Consider the following 23,293-nt stretch of genomic DNA (forward strand, 5'->3'; position numbering starts at 1 on the left):
TCACTATACTGTGTACTATGTCTCCAAGACTTATCTATTAGTTCTAAGTATGTATCCTTAAACAACATTTTCCCCATTTACCCATTCCCAAGTCCCTGGTAACCAATATTTTATTTTGTTTTCACAAGTTTTGTTTTGTTTTGTTTGTTGGGTTTTCCTTAATTTTGTTCCATTTAACTTTAAATTCCATGTATAAGAGGTATCATATAGTATTTGTCTTTCACTGTTTGACTTAATCTCAGCCGGTGTTCCTCAAGGTCCACCCATGTTGTTGCAAATAACAGAATTCACTTTTTTCTCATGGTTGAATAGTATTCCATTGTATATAAACACTGTATTTTCTTTAGCCATTCATCCATTGACAGACATTTAGGTTGTTTCCATATGTTGGCTACTGTGAATAATGCTCCCATAAACATAGGAGTGCAGATATTTCTTTTGGATATATACCCAGAAAAGAATTTCTTTATTGTAAGGTAGTTCTACTTTTAACTTTTTGAGCAACCTCCCTATTTCCTGGTGGCTGAACCAGTTTAGAATCCTATCAACAGTGCTCAAGGGTTCCCTTTTCTCAGCAACACTTGTTATATTTTGTCTTTTTGATGACAGTCATACTTACAAGTGAGAGGTGGTATCTCATTGTGGTTTTGATTTACATTTCCCTGATGATTCATGATGTTGAACCTCTTTTCATGTGTCTATTAGTCATTAGCATGTCTTCTTGGAAAAATGCCTATTTTTTTCCTCTGCCTATTTTTTAGTCAAATTGTTTTCTTTTGTTTTGTTTTGTTTTGAGTTATGTGAGTTCTCTATACATTTTGGATATTAACTTTCATGCAATACATGGTTTACAAATATTTTCTCGCATCCTGTATATTCCTTTTTAATTTTATTTATTGTTTCTTTTGAGGAAGTTAATTTTGATATAGTCCCACTTGTTGATTATTTTGCCATCATTTGTGCTTTTGGTGTTGCATCCAAAAAAATACTAACTAAGACCAAAGTTAAGGAACTTCTTCCTTAGGTTTTCTTCTAGTTTTATGGGTTTGGGTCTTAAGTTGTTGACCCCTTTCAAGTTAATTTTTTGTGAGTAGTATAAGTTAGGAGTCTGATTTCTTTTTTTCTTTTTTTTTTTTTTTTTTTTTTTGTATGTCGTTAGCCGGTTTCCCCAACACCATTTGTTGAATAAACTATCCTTTCCCCCTGGAAATTCCTGGCTCTCTTATAAAATATTAGTTGACCGTATATATGGGGTTTATTTCTGGGCTATCACCATATTTTACTATTTATTCTTTTATTTACATACATTTTTGAATATCATCATATGTTGTTTACTCTGATAAATGAAAGAGTGTCTTTTTTAAAACAATTTTGATGTTTACTTTTTTTCCAATATCATCTTGACTGTGTCAACTTAGTACTTAAATGCATGCCTGAAAGTTCTCACCTTACTGTTTGATCAACCCACATCTGTGAGAATGATCTCAAATTTAGTTTTATAATGTCATACAACTTTTCTTCTAAAGTCTAGTTTTACATTTCTGGCTGTCATCTAAATTTGAATGTTTCAGGAGCTACTCAAGTCAACTTTTCTGCATTAAAATCTCCTATTCATCCACATTAGTATGTTCCCCATCTTCTCTTTCTCTGGTATGCCATTATTCTCAAAGTCTCAAAACCTCAGCAAACATCTCTTCCATCTTTCTTCTTCACTGCATTCCATGAATTTCCAAGTATGGTTGATTCAGCATATGTAATATTACCGTTATCTATCTTCTTCTTTTTTTTTTTTTTTAAGCACCACACACACTCTTTGGTTCAAGACTTGGTTAAAACAAACAAACAAACAAACAAAAACAGGATTTATGCTGGGAATAAATTACACAATTATCATATTTCTTTCAATATTCAGGATAAATGTTACATAGTATATTAACTGGAATATATACTGGAATTCATTTAGGGAAATACAGAAATTCAATGTCCATATGAGTAATGAGCTGTAGTGAAGTTTATCTGGAAGAGATGTCTGGCTCATTACCTGTAAGAACAGTCAATAAAAGATATTTATGTTATAGATGAATTTGGTTCCATTTGAAATGCTGAATCAGGAAAGGGTTTATTGGATGCCCAGACCTACTGAGCATACTTTGGACACCTCAGATATTTGTGATATGAAGTTGGTGATTGATATGTTTTTATTGATCCAATTAAGTTTAGGGTGTGTGTGTGTGTGTGAGTGTGTTTGTGTGTGTATCTTTACTTCCAAGTAACTCACTGCTATCTGAAAGAAGATTAATGTAGTAGTTAGATTATTAACATACAAGCAAACAGTTGGTTTGGAAATGGTCTATTGTAAAGGTAAAGCAAACTTAGCAATAGAATGTATATTTAAGCCTAAAAGCTCTGTAGAAAAATCATTTATTCAGAAAGCATTATCTGGTACCATCTGAGTGAAAGATTCTGTGCTAATTTTTGGTGACACAAAAAGCAGAATTGAAATGTTGGGAATTTAAAATAAAATGCTGGAGTGAGTCAGCTAACCAGACAATTATTACATAGTGTGATGGTGTTCTATCTACATTGAATACTGAAGAGGGGCTTCTAAGAGTACTGGAGAAAGAAAAGCTTCTGAAAAACAGGCATTGCAACTTTTGTTTAGACAATTGAAGATGTTGACTATGAGAAAATGGAACTGGCCTGCTAGGTAGAAAAAAGAGTGAAGTAAGAGAGACTTTAGAGGGTACCGCATCATTTCCTTACAAGGTGCGGTATTTGAAACTTAACAGAAGTACTGTCTTTGTCTTTTTGTGTCTATCTACATGTCAATCTCTTGGTTATCTCAAATAATAATTCAACCTGAAATACACTAACCCTTTCCAGTCAACAATTTAGTCTATGCAGACTAGAACAATGAATAGACCTTAACCATTGAATGGGAGGCAGAGTTATTCTGGGAAAAAGAAACACTGTAAATACCTGGAAAAACAGTGTTTTGCAAATAAATTCTGAATCATAGGAAAAAACGAAGAAAAGCACAGAGATATAATGGAGAAATAAGGAGCATGTTGAAGTGTTTGGATAGGTCACTGTCAAATTTTGCATTACCTTGAAGAGTTATATGACTAGAGTTATATTTTAGAAGGAGCAAAAAGGATTACATGCTTAAAGCTAGGAATGTGAGATGGAGCATGGCATTTTCGAAGAACTACAAATAGCTAGATTGTAGCTACTATAGCTAGATTGTCTGAGAGCTTATACTATGGATAGAGGTTGAGAGTGAGCAGAAGGCAAAGTCTACCTGGTGAAGTGTCTGTCTGTACATGTTATGCTAACAAATTTGGAACTATTAAAATTTTTCAAGCAAAAAAACAAAGTTTTTAAACATTCTGAGCTGCATTCAGTATAGTTATTTCTTTATTGGTAATAAGTCACTCAATTATAATTTCTGTTAGAATCTGGTAGAATTAATCTGATGAATATTATTTTTTATGAATTATACTCATTGAAGAAATTCTATGTAAGTATATTAACTATTTTACAAGATAATATTAATTATAATAGATCTGAATACAACTTTCTAACATCACTTTTAAAGGAAACATTTAACTTAATACTAACAAGGAAGTTGGTAGGTTAATACTTTAACACTGTTTTACAGATATAAAAACCGTGGTATATTTTAAATAATACACTCATTATTACAAAGTTAGTATATGATACTGTTAGATCCAATCTGTGCCCCTGTACTCTAAAAGTGTTCTGATATTTTGGTTTTAGTGACTTGAGATATAAAATAAAGCATCTGGACTAATTTCTACCAAAGCAAAAATTAGTTTATCTGGTAGAATCAAGTCAAACTTAGTTATTCTGAAGGTCTTATATGTGTCTGAATACTTTTGATAAACTTTGACCTTGGCTATATTTTTATTCAAATAGGGTATTTGAAAGTACACAAATACAGTATTCCAAATGAGAAAAGAATTTACTGTAGTGTTCAAATAACCTTGCACATGAACTATTTTATTTTCTTATTTGTGATAATATTTATATATCTAAATATTGTACTTTCTGAAGCCAAAGTACTTTCCTTGAATATTAAAAGCCTTTTATAGTACATATACAGGGAAAATATATAGACACTTTTTGATGTTTCTTTGGGAGAGTTATATGGGTGTGTGTGCATGCATGTGTATGTGTGTGTGATTTTCAAATTTCAAGCATTGTTGGTTTTCCTATTTATTTTAATTCAATTTTAAATTTAAAAATTTCAATTCCACCACTTCTGTTGCTTTGAACACGACTTTATTGGTTTTCAAGGGGAGCATTTCTGTCTCTCTGACTGACTGATTTCAAAAACTATATTTAAAATAGTAATATTTTTAATAATTTTGCCATTCATTAATGCTCTAGAAATTTCATTTGCTATTTATTAGGGGCTCTTGTGTACCTGTTCCTTTGAATAGTGTGCATGCAACAGACAGATCAAGAACCTATGCGGCGTGAACAGTGTGTTTACCATGTGTATTCTTGGACTTCCATTATCTAAGGCTTTTTGCCAGAATGTGACTGTAGCATCCAATTTAGAGAACCACTTCACGCCTGCCATTTCTCCCATTATTTCTGTTTAAGTTGGCAGATGAGAATATTCTCTTTGGATATTTTCATTCAGCAACTTTGGATGCATGCAGATCTCAAATTACCATCTGTTTTATCAACAATTACCACTGAGTGAATCTGAGCAGCAGTTTTTTGCACCTGACACATAGGCCATTTTTTCTATTACTAAGTTAAAGTCATACTTCAGTCTGGTCAAAATTTTCAATAATATTGATGTTATTCGAATTAGATGTATTAGTTTCCCCAAATATTCCATTGACTCTGAGGAATAATAATTTGGAAATGATCCAATGTCTTCAACTCAGCAACAAATAATATAAAGTGTATTAGACATATATACTACGTTTAAGAGTACAAAATATACTACCACATTAATCATATCCCAAATGACAATCTAACCTTGTTAAAAAGATGAATCAATAATAAATAATACCAAATAAAAAGTGATATAATAAACAGTAAGGACTTAACTTACTCAGATAAATAAATGTTCATGTTAAATATAATTTTTATACTACCTTCCAATAATAATGTTAATAGATGAGTAGCTAATTAGTTGACTCTAAAAAACCATGAGGTAATTATCAATCTAGTCAATATTATATGCAAAAATAGATTTAAAGTGTCAGGATAGTTCATTAAGGAGATGCTGAGGGTAGTGAAAATAAGCCTACAAATAGCAGATGGAAGATATTCAAAGGAAGGGAAAACAAATACATGTTCTCCAAGGTTAATGAGAGAGAAATTTCAAAAAATTATATGGAGTAGATCATTTTAACAAATATTATATCCTGTAGTCTCTATTCCAGACCAAAGGTACATAAAAGAATAGATCAGATATATAAGGTAATCTGTATGAAAGCTCACACCACCATATTTACCTTAGAGTCAGCATATGTACATGAATTTTCTGCTTTCTACCACCCAAACTTTTTTTCCCCAAAGATTTATTTCTTCATTTTGAGAGAAAGCAGGAGCAGAGGGAGGGGCAGAGGGAGAGAATCTCAAACAGAGTCCCTCCTGAGGGCAGAGCCCAATGCAGGGTGGATACCATGAGGATGAGATCATGACCTGAGCTGAAATCAAGAGTTAGATGCTCAACTGGGTGGGCCACCCAGGCACTCCCAAACTCATTGTTTTTACTATAATTTTAAATGCTTTTTAAAAAGTAGAAGAGATGACATGGAGAGAAATTTTAATATATATGTAATGTTGCCAGAGGTCTCAAATCTCTAGATATGCATATAACTAATGTAATGCAATTAACCTATGCAGTCAAAATCAAAGATATGAAGCTAAAAGTTTAAACAAATTTGGTTTATTGCCTATCACAATTGTCACATGTATAATAAAAGCAATCAGTAAATACATAAAGAAATTTAAGAAAATGTATAACCATTTGCTATTTTATTCTTTTAAGAAAATTAAAAATAATATTCTTTTAAATGATATATTTATATGAATCCCATTTATATATTACAATGAAAAATATTTGAGTAATGAGTTAAAACAAAATGTTTGACATCTAAGAACATAAAATCTGAGCTCAATATCAAAAGATCAGTTAAAACTGCATTGACACATATCACAAGATATTTATGATAGGTAAATTGAACCAAAGTGGACTTTCAGTGATTGGGCTTCAGTGACTGGGAGGACAAGAATATAACCTCTTGAGGCAGAAGATTTTACCAAGTTATTATTCCTTGTGAATTTTAATATATCTTAGAATGTTTCTAAATTAAAGATAAAGAAATATACAAATGAAAAGAACACTTCCAGAATGATGAAATGAGGACCTTGAAAAATTAAACTACTATAAAAGCAAAGAGAACACTTGAAAAAATTATCAAAATCAACTTTTTTAGAACCTTGAAATTAATCAAATTTCAACAACTTGAGGAGCTATTATTTAAATAAGAACATCTGAATATTGGCAAGAATAGCAAACTCCGTGGCATTTTTAACTTGCCCCATTCCTATACCCTCTCCTCTGCAACATGGTGACCTTCAAAACCAGCAGCACTGTAACCTTGGTAGTTGTGAAAAGTAGCATCCTAACAGCCATTGGAGAGGGTAGAGGGTTTGTAGTACAACCAAGGCCCTATACACTAAAGACTGTCACTGTTGGACCTATCTAGCAGCTCCTTAGAATAGGGGCATTTATAGGATTTGTCTTCCTTTGGCCTGATTCCGTGCTCAAACAGTAATAATTCTATCACCATGGCTTTGAGTAAAACAATCAGTGGTGATCATTTAACTTCACAGATGCTTGAGACACTGATACAAGTTGGGGCAAACAAGATAGTCAAAAACCTAGGAAAATGTGGGAAATGTCTATAGAGAGCTTTGAAAAGTTCCTACATATTGCTGGGAATCTAGAAGGTCACAATAATGATCAAGGCTGCATATATGCCCAGAAAAGTCTCAAGAAGATTCAAAAATATCATCTTGTTTTGCTTTGAGACTCTGCACAGAGAGGAAGTGAGAGCTCAGACATAGTGAAACATATGCCCCAACAGGGACAACTGGGTGGCTCAGTCGGTTAAACATCAGACTCCTGATTTTGGCTCAGGTTATGATCTCAGGGTTGTGAGATGGAGCCCCAGTTACTCTGTGCTCAGTAGGGAAGCTGCTTCTCCCTCTGCCCCTCCCTGCACTTGCACTCTCTCTGTCTCTCTCAAATTAAAAAAAAAAAAAAAAAAAAAAAGATATGCCCCAACACACCTAAACAGTAAAGAGTGGGAGTTATAGTGATTCAGGGCATTTAAGGATTTAAGGATATCTTGTCTAATCATTAGCTGCCCATTAAGCTAATAAAGAAAAGACTTGGGTGACCACAATACAACAGAGAATACAGACTCTAGAGAAATACTCCAGGAAAGTCACTAAACAAACAGCAATGATGTCAACAACAATGAAAACAATGAAAAACAACAATAGCAACAATCCTAGGTGAGAGTAGAGGAATCTGATTCTCACAGTTGCCACATTATAAAACTTAAAATGTCCACTTCTCAAAAATAACTATATCACACACACACACACCAGAAAATAATGCTTACACGAAGACAGGAAGAAAAAGATACCTTTCTGGAAGAAGCATAGATGTTGCACTTAAAAAACAGAGACTTTAAGTCAGCTATTATAATATGTTCAAAGACCTAAAGAAATTGTGTCCAAAGAATTAAAAGAAAGTATGAGACTTATGCCTCACCACAAAGACAATATCAAAAAAATTATATAAGGTTTCTGTTTTACATAACTACATATATAAAGTCAGGAATTAAAAAGTACAATGAAAAGAAAAAAAATGACTAGGACATGCAGCAGCAGATTTGAGCTTATATAAAAAGAAGATAGACAAATTGGAATTACTCAGTCTAAGGAACAGAAAGAAGAATAAAGAAAAATGAACAAAAACTCAGAGATCTGTGGGATGCCACCAAACATACTACCATCTGCATAATGAAAATCTCTGAAGAAATAGAAAAGAGCAGAAAGAAAATTTGAAGAAATAACAGAAATTGTCTCAAAGTTGATTATAAACATTAATGTACATATGCAAGAACTAGATAAATATTAATCAAACTGTTGAAATTAAATAGAAAGACAGAATCTTAAAAGCAGCAAAAGTGAAATTAGTCATCACTTACAAAGGAACCCCAACAATGTAAGATTTGATTTCTCATCATAAACAACAGAAATCAGAAGGCAATAGGACAACAAAAACAAAGTGCTAGAAGAAAATTATAGTCCACAAAGAATTCTTTATCCAGAAAGGTACTCCTTCAAAAATTCAGGAGAAATTAGAACAGTTCCAGATAACTAAAAGCTGAGAGAATTTAGTTTCCCATGGTTCTGTAGATTGGAAGACCAATATAAAAGTACTGGCAAAGATGGTTTCTGGTGAGGCTCTCTCCCTAATTTTTAGATAATTGCTTTCTCACTGTGTCCTCACACAGCCTTTTCATATACTTTTGGTATCTCTTCATCTTTGTATAAGGACATCAGTTCTATAATGGATTTGAACCCCAACCCTATTACCTCATTTAATCTTAATTAACCTCTGTAAGGACCTGTCTCCACATACAGACACATTAGAGCTTAGGAATTCAACCTATCGATATTGGGATACAACTCAGTCCATAACAGAGAGTGTTAGATCATAGGAAGGATAACCTTGCTTAGATTCTCTGGAACATTGAAAGATGTACATTGCCTGCCTATCTGTCTTTCCTATCTGTCAGTCAAAGCATAGGTAAAAATTTCATATCAGTAACACATAGCAAGCTAAGCATTGATGCAGAGTAAAAAACAGACATAGGAGGGACTCCTGGGTGGCTTAGTTGGTTAAGTGTCTGACTCTCGATTTTGGCTCACATCATGATCTCAGGGTCCTGGGATGGAGCCCCACAACTGGGCTTCACACTCAGCAAGGAGTCTGCTTGAGGAATCTCTTTTCCTTTCTGTCTGACCATCCTCTCATTTGCATTCTTTTTCTCTCTAATAAATAAATAAATCTTTAAAAAGAAGACACAAGAGCCTTTAAATTTTCTGCTGTCTTAACCCTTTGTAAGCTTGCATTATTAATATTCTAATGTAGTCAGGCACCAAAGTTGAGAACTGCTGTCTCACAATTCCAGCCTACCAGTCATTCTTATTGAGCAGCATGAATCATGGAAGTGATGTCAGCATCCTGGTGGCATTAAGACAGCCTTTCTTTTTGTCCCCATTTTTATTTTTCATTTTTTAAAAGATTTTATTTTCTTACTTGAGAGAAAAAGAGAGAGCAGGATCATGGGGGCAGGGACAGGAGGAGAGGGAGAAGCAGACTCCCCTCTGAGTAGGGAGCTTGACCCAGGGCTTGATCCCAGGATCCTGAGATCATGACCTGAGTGGAAAGCAGCGGCTTAAGCAACTGAGTGACCCAGACACCCCTTGTCCTCATTTTTAACAACTAAAATTTAACATCCATTAAAGAACAAAAGTGCCTCTGTGGAAGTTGTGGAACGTCACACCATAAATCAGAGGACCTAGGAGGAACCTCATCCATCTATTTGTCAGATAGTAGGCAGACCTTGGTGCAGGCTGTGGAAATGACAAGAGACTATGAATTGGCTTAAGCCCCTCTTGGACATGGCTGAGGAGCACCTAGAAAATCTAATGTAGATAGACACACACAGATGGGAGCTGCATGGTAACCATAAAGCAGAACTCTTAGTATACTCACAAAAGTTAACAGAATTAGAACAAATAATCACACTATGGAGTATTATGCCTCCATCAGAAAGGATGAATACCCAACTTTTGTAGCAACATGGACGGGACTGGAAGAGATTATGCTGAGTGAAATAAGTCAAGCAGAGAGAGTCAATTATCATATGGTTTCACTTATTTGTGGAGCATAACCAATGGCATGGAGGACAAGGGGCATTAGAGAGGAGTAGGGAATTTGGGTAAATTGGAAGGGGAGGTGAACCATGAGAGACTATGGACTCTGAAAAACAATCTGAGGGGTTTGAAGTGGCGGGGGGGTGGGAGGTTGGGGTACCAGGTGGTGGGTATTATAGAGGGCACGGCTTGCATGGAGCACTGGGTGTGGTGAAAAAATAATGAATAATGTTTTTCTGAAAATAAATAAATTGGAAAAACAAATTTAAAAAAAAAAAAAAGAACAAATAATCACAGAAGATCACCAAGTCACAAAGGTACACAGCAAGAAATAAAAAAAAGGAAAATGGATCTACAAAACAACCAGAAAGTGATTAATAAGATGGCATGGTAAGTCTCTACATATCACTAATTTACTCTAAATGTAAATAGATTGAATTCTCCAATAAAAAGGCACAGAGTAGCTGAATTCAAAATAAAATTCAAAATAAAATTCAAAAATATTTTGATTTAAAAATAAATATAATAATAATAGTAATAAAAACCCAACTACATGCTGCCTAAAAGAGATTCACTTCAGCTTTAAGGAAACATAGGCTCAAAGTAAAGGGGTGGAAAGAGGTATTTTGTCCAAATAAAAACCAAAAGGAAGTGAGGGTAGCTAAACATATCAGACAAATGGATTCTAAGTTAAAAATGATAAAGAGAAAAGAAGGTCATTATATAATGATAAAAGAGTCACCTCATCAAGAAGATATAATAATTGTAAGTGTATATACACTCCACATTAGAGCACGTAATTTTTTAGCAAACCTTAACAGATTTGAAGAAAGAAATAGACAACAATACAATAACAGTAGGGGACTTCAATACTCCATATTCAGCAATGGATAAATCATTCAAGCAGACAATAAATGTTGAACTAGAACCATACTTTAGACCAAAGGACATAATAGACATATACATGGCATTTCATCCAGCAACAGCAGATTATGTATTTTTCTCAATGGGAAACATTCTCAGGGACAGATCATAGGATAGGTCACAATGCACAACTTGGTAAATTTAAGAACACTGAATTATACCAAATATCATTTCCTACTACAGCATTATAAAACTAGATGTCATTAAGATAAAAAAAATGTATAAACATGTAGAAACAAAACAACACACTGAACATTAGTGGAGCAAAGTAGAAACTAAAAGGGAAATAAAAATATTTCAAGGGGAATATAAAAATATCTCAAAACAAATGAAAATGGAAACATGACATACCAAAACCTATGGGATGATGTAAAAGTAATTCTAAGAGGGAATTTCGAAGAGATAAACATATGTAACCAGGTGATGGATATTAAGAAAGGCACATGTTGGGATGAGCACTGGGTGTTATACACAACTAATGAATCATTAAACACTGCAACAAAAACTTATGTACTATATGCTGGCTAACTGAACATAACAAATAAATAAATAAACCAACAAACAAAGTATCAAACAACAAACTTCATACCTCAAGGAACTTGAAAAAGAAGCACAAACCAAGCCCAAAGTTAGCAGAAGAAGAGACATAACAAAGATCACAGTGGAAATAAGTGGATGGAGACAAGAAAAACAATTAGAAAAAATAAATGAAGCTAAGAGATTTTTTTTTTTGAAGAGAGGAACAAAATTGAAAAATTTTATTTAGACTAAAAAAAAAAAAAAAGAAGACTCAAATAAATAAGATTGAGATAAAAGAGAAGACATTACATCTATGACCACAGAATTACAAAGGATCAAAAGAGATTAACAGTTATATGTGAAAAATATTTGATAATCTGGAGTGAATCGGTAAATTCCTAAAAACATGCAATCTACCAAAACTGAATCATGAAGAAATAGAAAATCTGAGCAGACCAAGGACAAATGAGATTGAATCAGTAATCAAAATTTCCCAATACACAAAGGTCCAGAACCAGATGGTTTCACTATTGATTCTACTAATCATGTAAAGGATTAATGTGACACCTTCATAAACTCTTCCAAAAAATTGAAGAGGAGAGAACACTCTGAAACTCATCTTATGAAACTGGCATTACCCTGATACAAAGCCACATAAGGCCACCACAAGAAAAGAAAAATATAAACCTATATTCCTGATGAATATGGATGCAAAAATTCTCAATAAAATATAAGCAAACCAAATTCAACAACACATTAAAGGTCTTACATCATGTTCAAGTGGGATTTATTCCTGGTATGCAAGGATGGTTCAACATAAAAGAATCAATTATGTGATATACCACATTCATTGTATGAAAGATAATACACACTAGCTAATGAAATATTGGAAGATAGTCCCATTTACAATAGCATCAAAAACAAAACACTTATGAGTAAATTAACCAAGAAAGTGAAATGTCTGTGCAATGAAAACTATGAGACTGATGAAAGAAATGGAAGAAGCCACAAATAGAAAGATATTCTGTGCTCATGGGTTAGAAGAGTTAATATTAAACCATCCATATTACCCAAAATGATATAGCAATTCAATGCAATTGGTATCAAAATTCAGATGACATTTTTCACAGAAATAGAAAAAGAAACCCTAAAATATATGGTACCACAAAGGACCCAAAGATCCAAAGCATTCTTGAGAAAGAAAAACAAAGCTGAGGCATCACACTTCATGATTTCAAGCCCTACTACAGTTATAGTAATTAAAATGGTATAATAATACTGGCATAAAAATTGACACATGGACCAAAGGAACAGAATTGAAACCTAGAAATAACCCCCCACATGTATGGTCAACTAATATTTAACAATGGCTCCAAGAGTACTCAGTGGAGAAAGAATAGTATCTTTAATAAATGGTGTTGGGAAAACTGCATAAACACATAGAAAATGTGTTTTAGAAAAATGGATTTGGACCCATATCTTACACCAGTCACACAGATTAGCTTGAAATCAATTAAAAACTGAAATGTAAGACCTATAACTGTAAAACTCCTAAAAGAAAAAATAGGGGAAAAGCTCTTTGACATCATTCTTAGAAACTCTTTTTTTGTAGGGGGAGGTGGAATATGACGCCAAAGAGTTTGCTTTTGCAACAAAAGCAAAAAGTACTGCATGGAACTGCATCAAACTTAAAACTTCTTCACTACAAAAGAAGTAATCAACAAAATGAAAGGCAACATATTGAATGGGAGAAAATATTTGCAAACTATATGTCAGATATAGGTTATCTCAAAATATTTAAAGAACTCTTGCAACTTGACAATAATAAAACAATCTAACTTAAAAATGAGCACAGGAACAAATGACATTTTCCTGAAGAAGACATCCAGATGGCCAGTAGGTACATGAAAAGATGTTCAACATCACTAATTATCCGGGAAATGCAAGTCAAAACCACAAGGTATCACCTCACACTTGTGAAAATGGCTGTCATCAAAAAGACAAAGGATAACAAGTATTGGCAAGAATGTGGAGAAAAGGAAACCATTTGCGCTTTTGGTGGGAATGTAAATTGGTTCAGCCACTACTGAAAACAGTATGGAGGTTACTCAAAAAATTAAAAATAGAACCACCATATATTTCAACAATCCCACTTTTGTCACATCCAAAGGAAATGACAACAGAATATTGAAAAGACATCTGCACACTGTGTACATTGCAGCATTATTTACAATAGCCAAGATCCAGAAACAACCTAAGTGTCCATGAATGGATTACTGGATAAAAAAGATATGGTATCTGTATACAATAGAATATTATTCAGCTGTGAGAAAAAAGGCAATCTTGCCATTTGGAACAACATGGATGGACTTTGCACCCTTCATGCTGAGTAAGATAATCCAGACAGAGAAAGACAAATATTGTATTATATCATATATTTCTGGAATTTTAAAAGCCAAACGCCCAGAAACAGAGAGTAGAATCATGTTACCAGAGGTTAGGGAGTGAGAGAGCTTCATAGAGAATAGTCAAAGGGTACAAATTTGCAGTTAGAAGAGAAATACATTGAAGAGATCTAATGCACAGCACTGTGATTGGAGTTAACAATACTGTATCATAGGGACACCTGGGTGGCTGTTGGTTAAGGGGCTGCCTTCAGCTCAGGTCATTATCCGAGGGTCCTGGGATCGAGTCCCTCATTGGACTCCTTGCTTGTCGGGACCCTGCTTCTCTCTCTGCCAGTCTGCCTGCTTGTGCGCGCTTTCCATCCCTCTCTTAAAAAAAAAAAAAAAAAAAAATATATATATATATATATATATATATATATAGTATTATATACTTCAAAGGTGCTAAAAAATTCGATCTTAAATGTTCTTACCACAAAAAAGAAATGATAAATGTGTGACATGATGGAAGTGCTAGCTAACACTATGGTGGTAATCATATTACAATACATAAACGTATCAAATGGACACATTGGACATCCTAAACTTAATACAATGTTAAACGTCAATTAGTATCTCAATTTTTTTTAAAAAGTGAGATTCTATATGTAAAACACCTAAAACAAAGGAAACTTGGATTATGATTGAAATGTAGTGACACTTTTTGAGAATGTCTGTGTTCATAAATATTTTTGTTCACATAATTTCCATTAATCAATGTTTCTTAAAATGGCAAGAACTCATAGAATGCCAGAGAATATATTTACTGGCTTTCATAATTAAGAAACACTTGTATTAAAATCTAATGGTTTTTAGGGCGCCTGGGTGAATCAGTGGATTAAGCCTCTGCCTTCAGCTCAGGTCATGATCTCAGGGTTCTGGGATGGAGTCCTGCATCGGGCTCTCTGCTCAGCAGGGAGCCCGCTTCCCCTCTCTCTCTGCCTGCCTCTCTGCCTACTTGTGATCTCTCTCTCTCTCTCTCTCTCTGTTAAATAAATACATAAATAAAAACCTTTAAAAAAAGAAATCTAATGGTTTTTATTTTGAGTTTAAACCCAAAACAAACTCTCGCTAAGATACGGAGTTACAATAGGTTACAATTTGAACATCCTCACAATCCATGGTATTTTAACTTCTCATGAAGAACCTGTACACCATAGAAAACATGTCCATATACTTTCTAGGTTGATAATGTCAAGGAAGATATTTCTTAGAAATTTATGATTTAAATAGTTAAGTCTCCCAATATAAAAAAGAACGGCCCAAGGAGTAAAAGAGGCTTCAAATAAAAGAAAGAATGAGGGGAAAAAAAGAAAGAAACTGAAGTACAGGATCATAGCAAGAAAAATAGAGGAAGCAGTACCTACAGAAATTCTCTGAGCTCTTGGAACACCTTGTGTACTAATAAGCTAAGCAGTTAGTGAAAACACTGAATAGGAATCTAAAAGGAAATATTCCAGGCATCCTTGCTTCTCTATTCGTCATAGAGATTATTACTTATTGGAGGCTAACTGGTTCTCCAGAAAATTAGTTTGTTGAAATTTTCACATATTTATGTTTTCATAAAAATCCATTGAAATTTTAATAGTGCAAGTCTTTATGTTTTCAAATAAAATAATTCCCATGTTGATATTTGTTACTTCTTGGGTATACCAAACTTTGCTTATTAACATTCAACATACCAATTATCAATTCAGCAAGCCAATCTCATACCTTTCATGATTTATAATCATTGCTCCTTTCTTGCACATAGTCCTAGACAGTGTCTCTTTTGCCTATCTGCTAAGAGTTCTTAAATTCTCTAGAACTCCCCTGGTGCAACTTTTTAAAGCGCATCTCCTCATTCCTTCTGCATTTTCCATGTCTTGTTGATTTCTTTTCCTCATTTACCTCTGACTTACACTGGCATTACTAATTGCCTCAGGGCCATATCCATGGAAGAATATCTGTGTGTATGAAATGAACATTTATATATCTTCTTTTTCTTTATATGAACTGATTAAGGGAGGCCATTTTTTTTTTCTTTCTGACAGTGAAACTTGACTTGATGGCTTATTATCAGGAGATTTACTTGAAAACTTTAATTAGAGGATAGAATCAGTGACTTTGGTGTTTGGAAGAAAGTTAATTTTTCAAATAAACTAAGAAATGTATATTTCATTTCAGAGAAATAGTGCCTTTTGCACTATTGCACTGAATAATAGTAAGTAAGATAATATCTGAGTTTTATGTTTCGTATTATTTATCAAAAATAAGAAATTCTCTAAGTATAATCATAGAAGACTTTGCAAAGTATGACAGAAGTTAATACAGAATAGTTTCTGTGTAAAAATCACATTATAAATTTTTATAACAAATGAGAAATTGAATCTTTATAATCATATATGTATTGTTGCTATGTTTAGTGGATATCACTCACATGTGTTCAATTTAGTCCAGGCAATATTTGGGGAAGATTTTTGCCCTTCCAGATACTTATTAAAAGAGAAACATGAAAAATGATGCAGAACTAAGACATAAAGGTAGCAACTTCACAAAGAGGAATGAATCATTGCACATTCAACAATGGATCTCATCAAAATTGTTCTTAGCATCACATACTTTACATTCAATGGTCAATCTATGAACAAACTAGTGACTGAGCTATGGGTTCCCCATCTCATTTATCACAGCAGAACTATATCTTTCGCATTTCAAGAAAATTACAGAAAATAAAACTGCAATAAAACCAAAAAGCTGGAAACAGAGATGACACCCATGACAACATTAAAAAAAGGATACTGAAGATGTGCAGCCATCCGCTCAACTTACAATTAATGCTGCACAAGATGGATGTCTGACTTTTCCTGGTGCAATTTCTGACTGAACCTCAAACAGAACCCAATGGGAATGCACCAGAGACATGAAAAAAATGCTCACCAAAATGGGTTTTATTATTAATTATAACTGATGCATATATCACCTATATATGCATTTCCCTGCAGCTCAATTTAATACAGTGAAAATATGTAAATATATAACATTTGTTCATCTAAACCATCACTGAGATGAATCTGTGATTTAGATCTCAGCTAATACAATGCATTTCTCCCAAGGTGCTTATTCTTGGCTATAATCATTTCTCATCTGGGGCATTTCAACGACAGGACAAGGTAGACTTGTCCTGAAGTAGCTATTCAAACTAGAAACTTCTGATCACATGTTTGTATATCTGTATACAAACATGTGTGTATACAAACATGTGATCAGAATGTGTGTGTGTGTGTGTGTGTGTGTGTGTATAAAAAAATAGAAAAGAGGTAGGTAGGAACAAGGTAAAGGAAGTGTATCTTTAAGGAAAAACATAAATAATGTAGACTGTTCTAGTAAAGCTCTAAAAATTAGGTTAACTTATGCTCTTGCAAAACTTTACAACTTATGCTTTTGCAAAACCAGTGGTCTTCAAAGGGAGATAAATATGCGCCTGTGATCATGAAAAGAAAAATTTCAGGATTTCTATTCATATTTTACCTTGTACTTCCTCAACTTATATTTTTATACAAAATATATTAATATTGTATAAAATATAACTTTTTAATTAGTACTAATCCATATATTGCCAGGACATACCCAGTTATTTTTCATATCCAATTATGTGGGATTTACCACACTACCAGTTGCTGTGTATCTGACACCACTCACAACAGCCAGATTGCAGAAAGATTTCCTTCCAAGAAAAATATTCACCGTCAACAAGTTGTATTGGAACAATCAATATGGATTCACAACTCAATAGATATGTGCTTCTCACTGACAAGGTGATAGTGAGTCTGATTTGATTTGTCATTGCTGATTTTTGAAGGCCTAGTTTCTAAATTTGTAATGGAGGCTTAAATTCCAACCTAAGAAATTCAAATTATGTTATTAATGGTAATGATGAGGTGAGAGAAAACTTTTTTTTTTGTCTGCTTATTCTGAATAAATCAGTATAAAGTATTAAAGAAGAGAAAAATCCTGGAATGGGATCTCTGGTTCCTGTGACTATGAATTTGTGGTAGAAAGCATTTATCTTAGAAATAAACACCTATCACTCATTTGGAAAATATATATAAAATAAAATTCATGAAACTTCTACAAAATTTAACATTTAACAGAAGATATATTTAGAAGACATATTGCTGAAAAATGTTAACTTAAAAAATATTACAGTTTTTGTGGTTTCTACTTTTACCTTAAAAATTAAAATATACTTTACTTAAAATAGAACTTGTAGTAGGAAAATAAGTAGGATAGGAGGAATGTTGGAGTAAACTCTGCCAATAAAATATGAAAAGATATGAATGTTTCAGACATCCTCTTCCAGACTGTGTTTTGCTTATTTATTCCCTTAATGGTGTCTTTTAATTAACAAAAGTTCTTAATTTTAATATAACCTGATTTATCCCTTTTTTTTTTCTTCTGGAATAAACACTCTGTGCATTGTTTAATTTTTTTTTAACATGTCCCAAGGTCTTAAGTAGTTTTCCCCTGGGCTTTACTGTGGAAAATGCAATGCTTTATAATTCACAGTTGGTTATAAAAATTATCTGGAATACTTTTCCTGCATAATTTGAGGTTAGGGTTAAGATTCGTTATTTTAAAGGATGGACATGTCCCTGTTATTGGAAATACCATTCTTTTAAATTTTCAGTGCAGTTCCAGTTTAGATAGGATCAAGACAACTTATTTCTACAATTAAATAGTAAACTTAAGAAGAGCATGACAGTGTTTTATAACTTCTCTCTAAGTACATCATCAACACTGATCAATGGGCAAAAGATATCAGAAGATAAGTGGTGTTGTAGTATATATTGTTTAGTACTTTAGTATCCTTTTAATTACATATTATTTTCAGAAGTAAAAAATCCTATTATTCTCTGAAACCACATGTTATTATTCCCCCTGATTAAAATGATATTTAGAATAATTCTTACATTACAGTAACTGAAAAAATTTCATCCTTTGAATTTTTTTCCCCTTGTTGCTGGGCATCTATTAAATTATTTAAGCATTGATAATACTTAATATGTTCACAGAGCCTAGCACATAGTAGATTGTAAATAAGTACCTTTGCATAAATAAATAAAAATCTCACTTTTTAGATACTGCACTCATAAGTGAGAGAAGCTAATGTGTCAAAATCAAAGGATAGGATAAAAGGAATATTTCTTAATTTCTAAGAGGTATGTGTTAATTTACTTTATTGCAAGCTTATATGTTTCTGTGCATGCACATATGTATGTTTGTATATAGTCTGCTGTAGAATCCCTTCATATTTATTGATTCATTAGGATAAGTTACCATAAAAAAGTTAACATCTCTACAGGTTAGGGATATACTTTAATGTGTTTTTATGGCACAAAAATTTGTCACTTTTCCTGAAAGACTCTCTCATAACAAGAATTGACAACTCTAAATGCTATACAGCCATTCTCTGGGATGTTTCCTCCTTGCAAAAGTCTTACCACGATGAGGTCTGAGAACATTCCTAATGTATAGCAAAGCTGTCTACCAAAACTTACAGTGGTACTTTAAAAATGCATCAGTGAAAAATCTAGTAAGGATATAATGCAGCAGAAATTCATTCATTCATTCATTCATTCATTCAAGCACAGGGTTAGGATCTGAAAGTGAAGCAATGATAAATGATTCTGATGTGCTTCCTGCTCTGATATATCACTCTTACACGGGAAGGAAACCAATTTAGGTTTCTGAGTGACAGGTGAGAGGAAGGTAAATTCAGAGGTCAGGGACACTAGGGAGATGCATTTTAGTTGGAGTTTCTACCTTCAGGATAGAGATTATTTTCTCTCCATCCCTCTGTCTCTGTCTCTCTCTCAAGCATAATTCCTTTTCTTTAGCTCAAGTTGAGAGTTGAGCCTGTACTTACGGTGAATGCATACAAACACTAATAAAGTACATCTAGAAGTCTTTTTATTCAGCTTGTTGAATATGCATTGCTAAAACTCAGGTACCATATAGAATAAAATATAATATACTTGATATATGGCCCTTCATACTCAAGGTATCCCAAAGCACTTTACAGAGCAATGACTTAGATAATGTAGTGCAGTGATTGTGTTGGCAAACTTGACTGTCATTACTAACTCAGCAATAGATCACACTATAGCCTTGAACACTATAACCTGTTTGAGTGAAAGAAGCAAAGTTAGCTAAAATTTTAAGAATTATACCCTGATAGATTTTTAAAATGACTTCCTGTATTGTTATTTTTCTTCTAAGTCTGATGTTTTATTTAAATAACACACGATTCCTTTTTCCAAGATTTTATCCATCAGATGGCACTGGCATCAGGGCAACAATTTTTATTAGACTATACATTCAACGAAGAATAACCTCAAATTTAGAATTAGAATCCAGTTCAAGTTTTATAGATTTAAATCTGTTTTTCAATAAATTTTTCTGTGTTCCACAGATAAAGCTGGGAGGAGTAGTTTTTGTGTGTGTGCTTGTTTGTTTGTTTTTTTCTGTGGGGAAAGGCATCAAGTACTGAAAAATATGCCTCTTATAATAATTTATTTTATTACTATCTGTGATATACAGTCCTAAGGATTTCATATATTTTACTTTCAATCCTCATAAGAGCCCTATGAAATATATACATTATTACCTCCATCTTGCCTGTGAAGAAACAGGTGCAGAGATATTAGGAAACTAATTCAAGGTCATACTGTTAATAAATAGGAAAGAAGTCTTTAAAACTAACTTTGTCTTGCTCCAAAGTGCATGATTCTTTCCCTACATGAAGTAGTCTATGAAGTGTAAAGACAAGGAATGTGTTGATTCTTCTTCATTCAAAATTGAAAAATAGTTTGACAGTAATGCAAATGTATATAGGCTAAGATGATACCTCAAATATAGAGCATAAAACACTAACAAAGATGATGTTGTAGTAACAAATGAAACTATCTTGAAGTTTGAAAATAATTTCAGATACTTCCAATATTAAAGACTACTTGTAGGCTACTAGTAAAAGTAAACCTCTCGAGCTGGATGTTCATCAATGTAAAGTCAGGGCCAAAGTCTAATTGTTCTCTCACATAAATTATTTGACTTTATATAACATTTGGCATGAAAATAAATTATGTACTCAAATATCCATTGCCTGTGAGATATGAAATCCTAAGCTAGAGATTGTGAAATTACAAATATGGACTAGATATGGATACTGTTCTCAATATCTGATACTCAAGAATCTTATTAACATGTAAAACTTACATTTTAATATAATCGTACATAAGATTCAGAATGCAGTAATTAATAAAATGAAAGAACAAAGGAAGAAGTACTAGAATAACAAAAGCTGAAAGAGTTTGAGCAGAAAGTTCAAGGAAGACTTGACTTGCATATATCATATGCATTGTGCTATTTCTCTCCCCAATGTTTCCTCCACTCTGTTTCATATATTGATTGATGACATCATTGTATAGTCAGACATTTATCCAAGAAATCTATGCTTTCCCTTTGGCGTTTCTTCTTCTTCGTACAGTTCATCCAGCATGGAAGCTGGCAGTTCTAGCTGATAAATGTGTATTTCTTCTCAACCAGATTTACCCTCTTTTCTTCATTCTCATGATAGTCCAGACTTCCTTTACCTCTCATTTAGATTTATCCCCAAAGGCTATCCGCATCTGGATTTGTCAGATTTCAATCTTCTCTTCACACAGTAGTCAAAGTTCCCCTTCATAACACAGCTATCACTCTGTCAACTCCATGCTTAAATTCTCATCTTAGTCCTCAGTTTAACTGACACTTCTTAATTTATTCTACTGGGGCCATTTTTGGTGGTAACTGCTTATTTCTCATGTAATTCCCCCACTTCCCATCCTGTCTACTAACCTCCATTCATGTACGTACTTGAAATTCTTAGAACACACTCTGATTCCCAGTATTCAGATCCCTACAACAAACCGTTCCAAGTGCTTGGAATGTTCCCACAGCACATACTAATGTTTCAGATTACAGCTGAGCATTCACTTCCCCCAGACTCACATTCACTGAGCATTATAGAAAACCGCATACATGCTTCTTTGGGTACTTTCACCATATTTTCTCTAATGGCACTTTTCACCACTGATTGTAACCACCCTCTGTATACCTCAGTAAGTAGACTTTAAGCACCGTAAGAGCAATATCTGGCAAATATTAGTAAAATGAATTAACAAATGTATTTATTTTTCTATCTCTCCTCAAGATTGTAATTTAACTAGTTAAAATTCAGCTACATGAAAATTAACCTGTCATTACTGCTTTGCAAAATTTTATAATGGATTGAAGATGAGGGAGTTTGCCATATACCCTCTCAAGGTCCATCTTGTTCTCTAGAACACAAACTCACTTGCATAGTATAGTAGATTAGAACAAAGTTGTCATGTCATAATTCCCAGGACTTGTGGATAGTTACCTTACATGGCAAAAGAAGCTTTACAGATGTGATTAAGGATTTTGAAATGGACAGATTATCCTGGACTATCCAATGGCTCACTGAAATCACAAAGGTTCTTAGACAAGGTGTGCAGCAGGATCAAAGCATGAATGGGAGATGTGGCATGAGGGAGGCAAGCAGTTGAGATACTGGTATGAGAAAGAATCCATGAGTCAAGGAATGTAGGCTACCTTCAGAACCTGAAACAGGCAGGAAGCAGACTCCTCTCAGACCCTCCGGAAGAAACCAGCCCTGCTGATACTTTGACTTCAGTCCATTGATCTTGGACATATGACTTCCAGAAATTTAAGAGAGTGCATCTGGGTTGTTTTAAGCAATGAAATTTGTGGCACTTTGTTACAGCAGCCATAGAAAACAAATACATAGAGTGACTGTCACATAGTAGGAAAGCAATGCATATTTACTAGATGAATGAAAGAAAACCCTAAGGGCAATGATGCCTGAAGGTGTAACTGAAAACACAGCAAAAACACAAAATCAGGAGCCCCAGTTTTTGGAAATGTTGCTCTGAAATAATTTTAAGAAGAAAATACAGATGGAAACAAAAATACCTGAAGAATTGGAAGGTGCAGAATAGAAGCATTGCTTCTTAAAGTGTGGTATGTACCACAAATACCTAAAAGTCTGGGTGCCCTCTCCCAGATTTCAGATTTAGTAGTTCTGGGATGGAGCTTGAAATGTTCCGTTTTTAACAAGTTCCAGGTAAAGCAGCTGCTGTTGGTCCATGGGCCACACTTTGAGAACCATTAGATTAGAGAAATATCTATTATTTTTGATTGTCCTGTTTTTGTCATCAACTAATTTTAATAGCTGATCTTTTTCACATTTTCAAACATCTTCTATTGGCTTTTACATTTTACTCATTTTCAAAATATTTCAAAAAATATTTCATCCTCAAATGCAGTAG

Source organism: Neovison vison, chromosome 12, assembly GCF_020171115.1.
Source record: "Neovison vison isolate M4711 chromosome 12, ASM_NN_V1, whole genome shotgun sequence".
Classification (NCBI taxonomy): Eukaryota; Metazoa; Chordata; class Mammalia; order Carnivora; family Mustelidae; genus Neogale; species Neogale vison.